At 47.8% G+C, this 13,174-nt stretch overlaps 1 long non-coding RNA gene across 2 annotated transcripts in view; it reads left to right on the top strand.

Annotated features, from left to right (window-relative positions):
* The window catches only part of LOC146052830 (uncharacterized), a 258,656-nt gene extending 249,643 nt beyond the window's left edge, over window positions 1–9,013 (top strand). The window contains exon 11 of one of the 2 annotated variants that reach the window (XR_014467684.1): window positions 8,946–9,013. This is a non-coding gene — a long non-coding RNA (uncharacterized LOC146052830). Of the gene's footprint in view, window positions 208–8,945 lie in introns of those variants that run through there. The other variant, XR_014467685.1, reaches the window with a different exon arrangement.
* The last annotated feature ends 4,161 nt before the right edge of the window (window positions 9,014–13,174 follow it).

Genomic DNA, 13,174 nt, shown 5'->3' with positions numbered 1-13,174 from the left:
TCACCTCCTATACTCCGCACCCCCTCCCCTTCTCTGCTCCTCCACTCCCCCCTCCTCTCCTTCACTTCCCCTCCTCCACACCCCCTCTCCTTTTCTCTTTCTCTCTCTCCACCCTCTCTCTCTCTCTCCACCCTCTCTCTCTCCACACTCTCTCTCTCCACCCTCTCTCTCTCCACCCTCTCTCTCTCTCCACCCTCTCTCTCTCCACCCTCTCTCTCTCTCCACCCTCTCTCTCTCTCCTCTCTCTCTCTCCACCCTCTCTCCACTCTCTCTCTCGCCTCACTCTCTCTCTCTCTCTCGCCTCACCCCCCCTCTCTCTCTCTCTCTCTCTCTCGCCTCACCCTCTCTCTCTCTCTCTCGCCTCACCCTCTCTCTCTCTCTCTCTCTCTCGCCTCACCCTCTCTCTCTCTCTCTCTCTCTCTCGCCTCACCCTCTCTCTCTCTCTCTCTCTCGCCTCACCCTCTCTCTCTCTCTCTCTCGCCTCACCCTCTCTCTCTCGCCTCACCCTCTCTCTCTCTCTCGCCTCACCCTCTCTCTCTCTCTCTCTCTCGCCTCACCCTCTCTCTCTCTCTCGCCTCAGAAGGCACCTTTTGAACCATTAAGGTCGGCGGACCTTAAGTTTCTCACATGGAAGCTGGTATTCTTGTTGGCAGTGGCATCAGCGAAGAGGGTGTCAGAGTTAGGAGCATTGTCATGCAAGTCTCCTTTCTTGATATTTCATGAGGATAGGGCAGTTCTTCGGACGGTACCTCAGTTTTTACCAAAAGTAGTCTCTGCTTTCCATCTAAACCAGGAGATAGTTCTACCTGTGTTTCAACCCCCAGAGGGTTCTAGAAAAAGGGACAAATTGAGGAATTTGGATGTTGTGCGTGCATTACGCATTTATGTGGACAGAGTTAAGAGTGTCAGAAAGACTGACACCTTGTTAGTGTTGTATGACATACACAAGATTGGTTGGCCGGCATCTAAGCAGACCATTGCTAGGTGGTTGCGCTCTGTGATAGCTTTTGCATACACTAAAGTTGGAAGGCCTGTTCCGGCAAGGATAAATGCGCATACCACCAGGTCAGTTGCCACCTCTTGGGCGGTTCGACATGGGGCAACAGCTGAGCAGGTTTGCAGGGCTGCCACTTGGTCATCTGTTCATACCTTTGCCAAATTCTATAGGTTCCATGAGTTCGCGTCGGAGGACGCATCATTCGGGCGAGCAGTGATGAGAGCTGCAGACCTGAGCGTACCCACACAAAGGACCGGCTCTGGAACGTCCCAGTGTTGAGCTGTGTCACCAGGACCATTGAAAGAGAAAAAGGGATTTTTGTAAGAACTTACCGTTCGAATCCCTTTCTCTGATATGGTCCTGGTGACACAGCGATCCCTCCCTTACGCTCAGTAAGTATGCCAGTGTTCATGATGTTCATGTTTAATTGGTTAAAGTAACAATTATTGTTAAAAAATGTGCATATAATATGTGCAGGCGTTTGTACTGAGTTAATGTATTCCAGTGGCTTTGAAAGATTGAACTGAAGAGTCCGGGATGCAGTAGGGGAGGAGCCTACCCTCTAAAAGATTTAGGATAGGTGCCTGGCTCCTTCGGACCCTCCTACATCCCAGTGTTGAGCTGTGTCACCAGGACCATATCAGAGAAAGGGATTCGAACGGTAAGTTCTTACAAAAATCCCTTTTTTGTGTATTTCAAAAATGTAAAGAAATAAAAAAAGTTTGGACATTTTCCGAGCAACAATCTGGTTGGAACAAATATTTTAACGACATTTTGGGTGTCACGAACGGTGAAACGGTGTCAAGGCATGCATTATATGTAATAGTAGAGTGCAAGACTAATAAAAAGACTAATAAAGAGATTACATCTCCATATGTGCCAAAGTGGTTTGTGCAAAAGGCTAGTGAACAGCTAACGAACCCAATACACCAATCATGTCCAAACTATGGCCCGCCAGCTGTTGTGAAACTGCAAGTCCCATCATGCCTTGCCACAGTTCTGCTATTAGGGAATACTAAAACTATGGCAAGGCATGCTGGGATGTGTAGTTTCAAAACAGCTAAAGGGCGCTCAGTGACAAACGAGCTTTAAAATCAAAGTCAATTGTTTGGTGACCCGACTCCCAGGCTGCACGTCACCTGGATTTCTCCTCGCACCCTTCGCGCACAGTAGGGCAATAAGCTGCATCTAGTTTATTTAGGGCGCAAAAATGCAGCCAACAAGACCAGGGCAAGTGCTGCGAACAATTCTTTAGCTCCCACTACATTAGGCAAGAGCTACGGGTGCACAAAACAATTGAATCACCATTATATGTTGTTTAGCACCTTACATAAATTATATATATATTTTTTATTATTATTATTTTAATATGCAGTACAGTAAGACCAGCAACCCTTACCACCAGCATAGCTCTGCCCCAACACTCATGAAGCACCGCCTACATGTTTTGATTGGCCCACAATCCAATCAGTCAAAGAAAATGGATCACCATCAATAGGTAAAAACATTGATGGTCATCCATTGCATAGTGTGCCACAATCAATGGGCAGTTGCACTATTGTCATCAATTGCAAAGACGTCCATCCCTAAAGCTGTGCACACACAGTGCAAGTGAGCCTCTGTGCTAAGTTTGCAGTTAAGCACAGATGGCTCAGCATTGTGTACTGAACAATCTGTCACGGCCAGTGTTCTCTGGTGTGAGAACATTGGCAATGACTAGATTTATAACTGGATGCAGTGTAAATCTAGTCAAGCAACAGCGACGCGCGGGACCGCGCAATCGTCATCACCAGAGGGTATACACGTGGAGTGATCCTTTTTTCATTTCTAAGCGATCTAGTCAGATCACTTAGAAATAAGCCTCATATCCCCCTGGGCGGGATGTATTAATGTAAATCGCCAGCCGCCGCGATGCTACCGCATATGTACTAACATATGCGGCTAGCATCGGGTTGCGGTGACGGAGACCCCCGCGATACCTGTAATGTGGTGTGCGGGGGTCTCCGTCACATCCTGGCGGCTGTCAGTGTCCCCCTGCCTCTCCTCCTCCTCCCTACAGCCGGATGTCCTCCCGGCTGTGACACCTGCTGAGGGAGGAGTTGATCGATGGAGGATGGGTCGCAAGGACGGCGGGCGGCGATAGAAGCCCATAGGCATCTATAGGGTATCGCCACCCAGAGGTGGAGATACCCTGCCAGGCGGAGATGGGGCGGACGGGTAATGGTACAAAGGAAAATGCGGTAAAACCCCCGTTTTATCACATTTTCCCTTTAGTACATCCCGCCCCCTGTGTGTATGCCCCATTAGGATGGTAGATAATACAGTATACACTTTAGACTACAGTATAACTAATGTGACAATAATCCCTGTATAACCATCCAGCAAGCAATCCCGGCGGGTGACATGTACTTGGTGTCACCTGAACGCAGCAGTGATCCCAGCCTATATAGAGTATGCCCAGTTATCCTACATCTGCACTAATGGCTACGTGCAGTTTGCTAGCCTGTACGGTTTGGCTCACCTGTATCTCACCACATTGGCATGCCGGGCACATATTTACCATTACACTCACATGTGTTTATTATCATAGAACATAGCAAAGCGCGCATAGCTACTGCAGCAGAGAGAGAACATATGGTATACACACAGAGGCTTCCCATAGATTATAATCTGGTCTATATACAGCTGTGTCACACTTTGGGAAAGCAGATAGATAATTTACAGTGTATAATAATGCAGACAGCACTGGGGCTGAGATATTACAACCTGAGCCATAGAGTAGCGCTGCTGAGGATACACTGGTATGCCCATACACATAGATATCCCCAGGAGCACCATGCAGCAGCCCTGTGGGAGTCACATACATGACCAACATACAGACTGAGCTCCAGTCCTCACCCACAGATTGCTCAATGCTCAGGGGGTGTTCTGCACATGTGCACTTACCAGCCGCTTCTTCTACGCAGGGGCATGGCGTCCCAGTCAGTGACTGCCTCCATCAGAACAGCCGGCAGAGTGCTCATGCTGGGGGAGCAGCAGTGATGACGATGCATTATGTGCCAGGTGTAGTTCCAGCAGCTGCCAATAGGTGGCGATGGTGCGGCACAGCGTGAATGACGTCACTGCATTGTAGCTACGAGATACACGAACAGTCCGTGTATGAGTGGCTGATACAGTGGCGTGTACCGTTAGTTCAGCATCTGGGACAGCCACTCAGGCTGAGCCACCACGGGTTCGAATCCTCCTCCAGTGTCTGCTGTTTCAGGGGCGTGGGGTGTAGCGCCTTAGGATCCGGGAGCAGCCTGAGTTTTTGACTCATCCACTGATACCACAATATTTTCTGCTCAAACTACATAATATTAATAATTAGCCACCATATATAACCAGGAGGAATAACTTTAAGTGGGGGCAGGACGGAGTCTGTGTACAGACCAATTGTTCTAAATATACAGTTTATTCATTGGCACAAAACAGCAAAATAGGTTAAAATTAAAAAAGTGCATTAAGAAAAAAGTGAATAGAAATTGGAGCTGTGTGTCCGTGTCGCTGTACACTTATACAGTGCCCGTGTCAGCAGATTTCCACATACACAATTTTCTTTAATAACTCATGTCGACCTATTCCTGTGTTGACCTTTTTCATGCAGCCTTTTGGATTGTGTTGACCGTTTTCAGCGTCAATTTAAACCAGGTCGATCTTTTTTATATGTAGACCTTTTCACTGCCGACCAAAAGATCTAATTGCTGTCGACTTAATGACCCTCACCCCTGGTCACAGCGTCTATAAACTGTTATGTAGGACAGGAGACAAGTTCCGAAAACTAAAATATCATAAATTCCCAAACGTTGGGCAAAAGAAGCAGCCTCTGTGTTTTCCTTCACATGTAGTCATACAGGTAGAGTCGGACAACAGGAATAATAGGCGCTACATGATAATGTATTTATAGCATTCCTCCCAACTGTCCTGATTACAGTGGTATGGTCCCGCTATTTGGAGCCTGCCCTGATGTCCCTTGAGGGGAGGTGATCATGGCTGCTCTGCTTTGTGGAGCAGCCGGTGATTGCTGGATAGGTGCCGTGCGCAGCAAGGAGAGACGGGGCTGGGTACGCTGGCAAAGAGGATGGAAAACCCGGGGCCTCGATGTCCGGTCCCGCCCCCGTTGCACATAGCCCCGCCCCTTTCCAGGGCCAGCTGCATGCAGGTCCCACTGATCTATTGGTAAAAGTTGGAAGGCATGTTCGATGTTCTGTGTATACAATACATTCCTTTTTCTTTTTTAATAGTAGGATCGGCAGCAATTAGCTGTATGCTCTGGCCTTCGTCTGCGGATCTTCGCCTCCAGTGAAGTGTATGGCCTTTGTCAAACATACATAAAAAAAAAAAAAAAAATGATACCCGATCTATTGTCTGCGGGCAGACGTGATTCTAGTCTGGCTCTAAACACAGATATTTCTCCATTCCCTGGAGAGAAAGAGAGAAATTGGCCTCACACCCCTTGCTGAAACAGGTAAGGATCATATGGTCGACCTAAAGATTGTCGACAGTCATTAGGTCAACATACTGCAAGGTCGACATGGGTCAAGGTCAACAGTTCATTTGGTCCAAAAAAGCATTAGGTCAAAATGGTCTAGCTCAACATAGGGTTTTGTACTTTTTTTTTTACCCGAATGCCGACACAGTCAACATGGACACAGGATTAAGTGCACCGCATCCCCTCGCATGTCTGGCTGTGCTTGGCACTCTATGTTATTCTCCCACCACACCCTAGTGCAGGCGTTCCCAACCACGGTCCTCAAGGCACACCAACAGTACAGGTTTTAATGATATCCAGGCTTGAGCACAGGTGTCTTAATTAGTACCTGTGATTTGGATTAATCCATCTGTGCTGAAGCCTGGATATCACTAAAACCTGCACTGTTGGTGTTCCTTGAGGACCGTGGTTGGGAACGCCTGCCCTAGTGGATGGTAGGGCATGAAATTCCGCCTGTCGGCACATGTCGGCTCAAAAAAACCCCCAAAAATCCAGTGAAAAACCCAGTCGACCTAGACCATGTTGACCTAATGACCTGTCGACCTAGACCCATGTCGACTTTGCAGTATGTCGACCTGATGACTGTCGACCATCTGATATCGCTGATACAGGTTAATAGATAGAGGCTATCAATCCGAACGGCCTGTAATTGGTATAGCTATCTCACCCCTGCATTACTATATTAAGTATCAATTGGTAATGGATGAGGCGCACCCAGGAATATGTATTAGACTTGGAAGCAAAGAAAGATAAAGTATTCCTACAAGGGGCAATCTAGGTTAGCATATATTAATGTTCTGATTAATGTTATAGGTACATTAATAAAGTGACCCAAGAAACAGAGAATTGGCTAAAACATGATGTTTATTGAATCATTTATTAAGGACAGCGAAATATTAAAAACATAAGTGAAAAGTGATAAATGTGAAATAAAGTGCATTAGAAAAAAAATTAAAATTAGTCTGTTACGTGTGTGTTATCGGTCATAGCATGTGTGTCTGTAATACTGTTATTAATCTCCACGCAAATATCAATTATTGCGCTAATTAGGCAGTCTTGTAAATTCATCAACAAAGGGACATGTGCACGTTTCAAGATGACGGGTGCAGTAAAATTGTTAGGAATAAAGGTGCGTACACACGGGGCAATATGATCGCTGGCAATATATTGCTAGCAATCATATCAGCAATCATATTGCCCAGTGTCCCGTTTTGTGAAAACGGGAGCGCGCACCCGGCGATTTATCACTGGTGCACACTCCAATCACTGGCAATATGGTCGCTCAGCAACCATATTCCCAGCTATTTCAGCCCCTATCGCCCCCGTGTGTACACAGCATAATCGCCCCCGGATGACGTCAGCGAACCGGGACCAGGGCGGTCTTTTCGTATGGGCTTAATGGGCACTTGCTCTGGGGCCCCAGGTGTATAAGGGCCATACTCTGATAGCTGAGGATCCCCTTTTTCCAGGGATACCAGAATTTTTAAAATCGGCCCTGGGGAAATGGAGATATCCAACTTCAAAGCAGTAGTCCACATCTGACCTGTTAATTGCACTTCCCAGTCAGAATTCTCAGGTTCTCTCTGACTTAAGGTGCCCATACACGTCTCGATGCGGGCGTGCATTTTGAGCTTAAATAGCACGCATCGCATTCATCCTTGTACATGCGTTGTGCATACAATGCGATGAAAAGCAAGTACAAAAAGTATGTGCAGCACATACTTTTCTCTTTCAATGGTCCTGGTGACACAGCTTCACATTGGGATGTAGGAGGGTCCGCAGGAGCCAGGCACCTATCCTAAAGCTTTTGGAGGGTAGGCTCCTCCCCTACTGCATCCCAGACTCCTCAGTTTGTGTTAGGTGCCCACTGGAGTGGGTGCTATTCTAAAGGGCTGCCGGAGCAGCCGAAGGAGTAGAGTTAGTTAGGGTTTTTATTATTTTATTAACTTTTACACTAGCTAGGTAGGCACAGTGTGAGGATTCTCATTAGTGAATCCTCACACTGCTAGCACAGCAGGAGCTGACAGAAGCGCGTCCTGTCAGCTCACTGTGCACAGGGGAGACGCTGCCTGGCCTCCCTGTGCAGCGCTTACAGCTTCTTTTAAGAAGCTACGAAAACTCCACAGAATGATACTGAGCGCTGATTACCTATTCTACCGACTGTCCAGGATACACAACCAGTGTCCAACATACAAATTCTCAGTTGAAGTAAAAAAAATTGTGACATCTAGTGGTGCGAATAGGAACTGCAGGCAATCATCCCGATCATCCCTTTTTGTGATCATCCTTTTAGTACATCCGCAAATGGTGCCCTGCATACACAAATACATCCACTATAACCACAAACCCTAGCATACTACACATCCTATAACTAGCGAGTCTACCACATACCGACATCCTAAAAAAGAAACCTCCTCTATTACCCATAACGCCCAGCATAAACACACAACAGCGCACATATACCTGTACCACAGCCGCACAGCATCTGCCATGAGCCTGACGTCTGCCTTGTGTCCCGTGTCCTCGGCTCCTGCAGCAGGAGGTGCTGGGTCGTCCTCTGCTCCGCCTGTTGTGCTGTTCTGGGTCGGCCTCTGCTTCCACCCCCGGCTCCTATCAGGCTGGGGATCCTCCTCTATCCTCTCCTCCGCTGGGCTGTCACCTGTCCTCTGAGCAGCTCCTGTCCTTGATGTTACATCGTGTTCTTAACTTACTTTCGGGCAGGCATCTCTAGGGGCAGCTCCGCACCACTGAGGGGGCTTCTACAGGTCTCCAGCTAGGGGTCCTTTGCATGTCCTCCAGTCCTGGTTCCTCGAGAGCGGGTGTCCTCCGCGGTGCCTGCGCACCTTGGTCTCCACTTGCTGCGTCCTCTATCTTCTTCGGAGCAACTTCAGGAGAATCCTCCGGCTGGGTGTGCTCCCAGGTAATTTACCCCCTCAGCACCTTCTTCCTTGAGGTTCTAGTCTTCACCCTCTCGGCTCCTCCACAGGCAGGCACTATGTAGGACACCTCGGCAGCACACATCATTCTGTTCTCTCCGGGTTTGGGGCTCCTCCTGTGGTTGGCAGCTAGTGGGGGCAGCGCGGTTCCCTTCCCTCTGGCAGGTGGCAGCAGTAGGGGACTTGGAGGAGCCTGGCTCTCCTGGCGCCATTCCTGGTCTCACAGCTGCGCAGCCTCCGCTCCTTACAGGTCAGCAGCTCACAGCACTGCACAGGCCCTTGTCCTCTCCAGGGATCACCCTTCCCGGTGCCGGCTCTCTCTGTTGTGGGTTATGCATCGCTGCAGGACCGCCTCTGATCCCCCTGCCCTACCTCTCTATAGTCCGTGTCACTGGCTCACCCGCCATATCCTGTACTGGCTGTATCATATATTTTTATATTTCTTTATACTCAAAGGCTATATATCCCCCTTCCCACACAGATTTAAGTTGCGACTATTTGACACAGTGGCTGCCTTGATAAAGGTACCAGCGGGGACCGAAACGTCAGAAGATCTCTCTTGCAGAAAATAAACTTTGGATTACCTCCTGGTTGTACCTCCATTGAACTACAGACTGGTGAGTGCTGTTTATTCCCCCAGTGGGGGTTCTTTCTGGTATCTATCTATCTAAGGAATTATCCAAGCAGGCAGCGGCACTCCGTGGGCTTAACAATGTGTTTATTGGAGGTGACCGACGTTTCGGGGACTGGATACCCCTTTGTCAAGGTGTACAACGCGTGCGGGTGACACAGCAAACATTTAAATACATACAGCATGTGCATACTCACCATTCCCGTACGTGGAGCGTCCCGGTTGCGTCCAGTGCGGCTTCCGGTGCGGGCGAATGTCAGTGGGTGGAGCCTCACTGCATCATCACGCTCCCCTCTGTTGTAGATGGGTTGCTATGGTGACCCCACCGTATCGCCCACTTCTGTATGACAACCTCCGCTCCAGGATCCGGGTTTGGCTTCTGCCTATAACAACACATAAATGGCACATAAATAACCTACATTAAAACAGTAAAACAATGTTAAAAAATGGTGCAAGTTTGAAGTGTAAATTTCAGATGCCACGGGACTACTGCCCGAGCAATGTTTAAGAAGTGATGTGAAGAAGATGTCACCGCATCTAGCGTGACAATTGTATGGTGTTAACACAGGGATCCGGACGGGTGTGTTACATATGGATCTCTGTATACAATAATAACATGGTCAAACTGATCGCTAATGATCATGTTTGTAAATCGGAGATGTCAGGCTCTAACACATGGGGGAGATGTGCTGTGGGATCTCTATGAATGTGAGAATTACAGGGGCGTGTTGTACCATAAATATCGGCTCCACAAGTGATATATATGCTTCATGTTGTCTTTGAGAACAGAACAGCAGTATAGCGTGTATATATATACTATGTATACATCGGGGGAAATGTACCAAAATGGATTCGTAGGCAGAAATACGCCTATTTTTTACACATTTGTATTTTTGGGATTTACACACACTTCTTTGTATGTCAAACCGACAGATCGCAATACTATACTTAGACACAACAGCTCGCACCCACGCAACACGGTGGAGAGTCTCCCATACTCAGTTTTTGAGAGTATGCAGGATCACTGATACCGACTCTGAAACCCATCACCAACTGGACATCATGCAGCAGAAGTTCGAGGACAGAGGCTACCCCAGACAGGGCCTACTTAAAGCCAAGGCCAGGGCTCTGGCGTGTGAGCGCATCACTCTTATCACAGGTGCAACACCTAAAGTCATAAAGCCATGTATTCCATGGGTTAATGACTTTAGCTCTGCCAGCCGAGAAACCACCAGCAGAGTAAAAAACTGGTGGGAAATTGTGCGTTCGGATCCCGAGCTACCGGTGTTCAAAGACACCAAGCTGATGCCGAGCTACAAGCGCGGCCCAAACTTGAAGGACCTATTGGTCAAGACCGAGATTACAAATTTTGACACCCCTTCTAGACAAATCAGACCCACCAGAATGGGCTGTTACCGGTGCCTAGGCTGCACAACATGCAGCTTCGTGACAGCTTGCACCGAAGTTGCACATCTCTATACGGGTAAATTTTTTTTAAATCAGATGGCCCCTCACGTGCACGACTAAATTTGTTATCTACATCATTTATTGTCCATGTGGAATACATTACATCGGCAAGACCGATTGTGCCATACGGGCAGCCCTTCATTCTGGCTCAGGGGAGCAACCAGTGACCAGGCATTTCGCCAAGGCCAAACATAACATGGCAATGATCAAATATAAGATCATAGACCACGTGCCGGTACACATACGGGGTGGCAACCGTTCCAAACAGCTTCTGCAGCTTGAGTCCAAGTGGATTTACAAAATGGACACACTACACCCTAAAGGCCTTAATGACACACTTGGCCTACATAATTTTTTGTAACCATTTTGGTCCACTAACACACAATCATGTCTTCCTTCTTCCTTTTCTCTCCCCCTTGTTAAAGGTACTTGTCATCCCACTGTGTGACACCAGTCCCCCAGCCTTATCGGTGTCCAGGTGACACACCAGGATAACATATAATATACAAGATGCTGGCATTCTGTTGTTGCAATTTCTGGCTTCTGGTGCTATGCGCATACAGTGATGCTGGCTGCATCACCCCACACAGGGCTGTTTTTGCTTATTATAGATACCCAGCAGGGACTCAGTATTTCTCCCTGCATTTATACCACTCACGCCATAGGGTTTGCACCTCACCCAGCATATGCACTTTGACTTTTGCCCAGTACGGCTCCAATTCGGGGCCGCACGCAGTTATCTTTTTATACGTATATCCTTTTTAAATGTTCGTTTTTTATTATATATGTCTTCTCATTTTTAGCCACTAGATGTCACTATGTAGTCATAATATGGTCATGTCCACTTGTTTTTTTGCATTTTTTATTCACTTGCATCCTCTGAAGTTTTGTGTATGTATGGATGCCTTTGTTGCTTTATGACTTCTGTAGCATGATACTTGTATTTATGCTAATGTGAGCTGCAATCTCTTTCCCAGCCCGCCCACGTCACCGCGGGATGACGACCGTGATGACGCGCGGTCAGCTGGACGCCGCCGAACGTGGTGACGTCACTGCTGTGCGCAGTACTCCGGAAACCGGCCTGTGGATGCTCGTGGGGGACGGCTACAGGGAGGGGGTAAGTTAGCGCCTATTTGTTAACATGTCTTATAAATACCCATGCACTTGCACTTTATTCTGTACTTCACCCTGTCTGCATTTTGTCCTGACGACGGGGGTCCGGCCCCCGAAACGTTGACGCCTGTAAGACCACTTATGGAATAAACACGGCCTTTTGATTTCACCAGCATTTGTGAGTCCTCGAGTGCCCATTCATTTCGTCATAGTATTCTGTGGGCAGTTCATTGTGGCTGCCCTCTGAAAGCTGGCACCGGGGCAAGCTACACATCTCAGCTCACTTCAGTCCAGAGTGACGGCCCTTCCGGATATATATATATATATATATATATATATATATATATAGAACAAAGAGTGGGGTACCCTTTCAATGCGCTAGATAAAGTAGATTGGGCAGCACTCTGTCAGTCCCCCCTGTTAGCAGGGGAAGTGGGGAATAGAAGAAAAAAGATAGAAGACGCGCCACTATTTTATGGAGATCCACCACCAGAAGGATCAAGAAAATATATCGATTGGTCACTGTACAACAGTATTTAATACAATTAATTTAAAAACAAAGTAAAAACATTTTTGCTTGTATGCAGTCAGTTGGTCGAATCGATATAATCAGGAAAAAACTCCCAAGGCGTTTCGTCAAAAAAAATGACTTCCTCAGGGGTAACTTTCTAGGTGGTGGAGAAAGGCCATATTACTAATTTAGTATATACACAATTAAGTAGTTACTTTTTCAATACTGAGAATGTACATACCCTTAGGTAAATGGATAGTGAATGTAAGTTTTCACTCCGGATAGCGGTCTTACTGACAAACTGTACAAAAGTGTGCAAATGGATCCCTTGGAGATCTTAATGCTGGTATCCAGCTGCAACTATAGCATAATAATAGAGTATACAAAGAAAATAAAATACTGTACTCTATTATTATGCTATAGTTGCAGCTGGATAAACCGCCAATGCATCTACCTGGCTACCCCGCTAGTGGGGAGCCAGGGTATACGTATCCCTGCCATGCTTGTGGCTGAAGGAAGTCCGCGAGGCACGCTGCATGCAGCGGCGACCGGATTCTCTGTTACTGTGGTCCCCTTGCAGGCAGGTAGGGCAGGGTGCTACCTGCCTGTTTTACCACGCTGTACTCTCACAGAACTGAGCCGCGCTGTACTCTCAAAGTACTGAGATGCGCTTTTAGAGCAATCCCACCTGGTTCCCTGCTAACAGGGACCCGGGGGCATACTTACCCCTGTAGCTGCTGTACGCGCCGAGGCTTGCGGTCCGCGAGGCGCGCTGCATGCAGCGGCGCCGGGGACCCCGGAACGGTGGTTCTGTCAGCCAGGTTCCGGAGGCAAGCTGCAAGCAGCTGCAACCGGTCCCTCAACAGCGCCCTCGTCGCAGGCAGATAGGGACAGGGACTATCTGCCTGTGTAGATCTTAAAAATCCAGAAAAATAAAGAAAAAATTAGAAAAGCCCAAGAGTGAGCTAACAATGCGCCCAGCTCCCGC

Source organism: Crinia signifera, unplaced genomic scaffold (assembly GCF_055691185.1).
Source record: "Crinia signifera unplaced genomic scaffold, ASM5569118v1 HAP2_SCAFFOLD_126, whole genome shotgun sequence".
In the NCBI taxonomy this organism is placed as follows: domain Eukaryota; kingdom Metazoa; phylum Chordata; class Amphibia; order Anura; family Myobatrachidae; genus Crinia; species Crinia signifera.
Note: the sequence above shows the minus strand (reverse complement) of the source record. Positions and strands in the feature narration are given on the sequence as shown.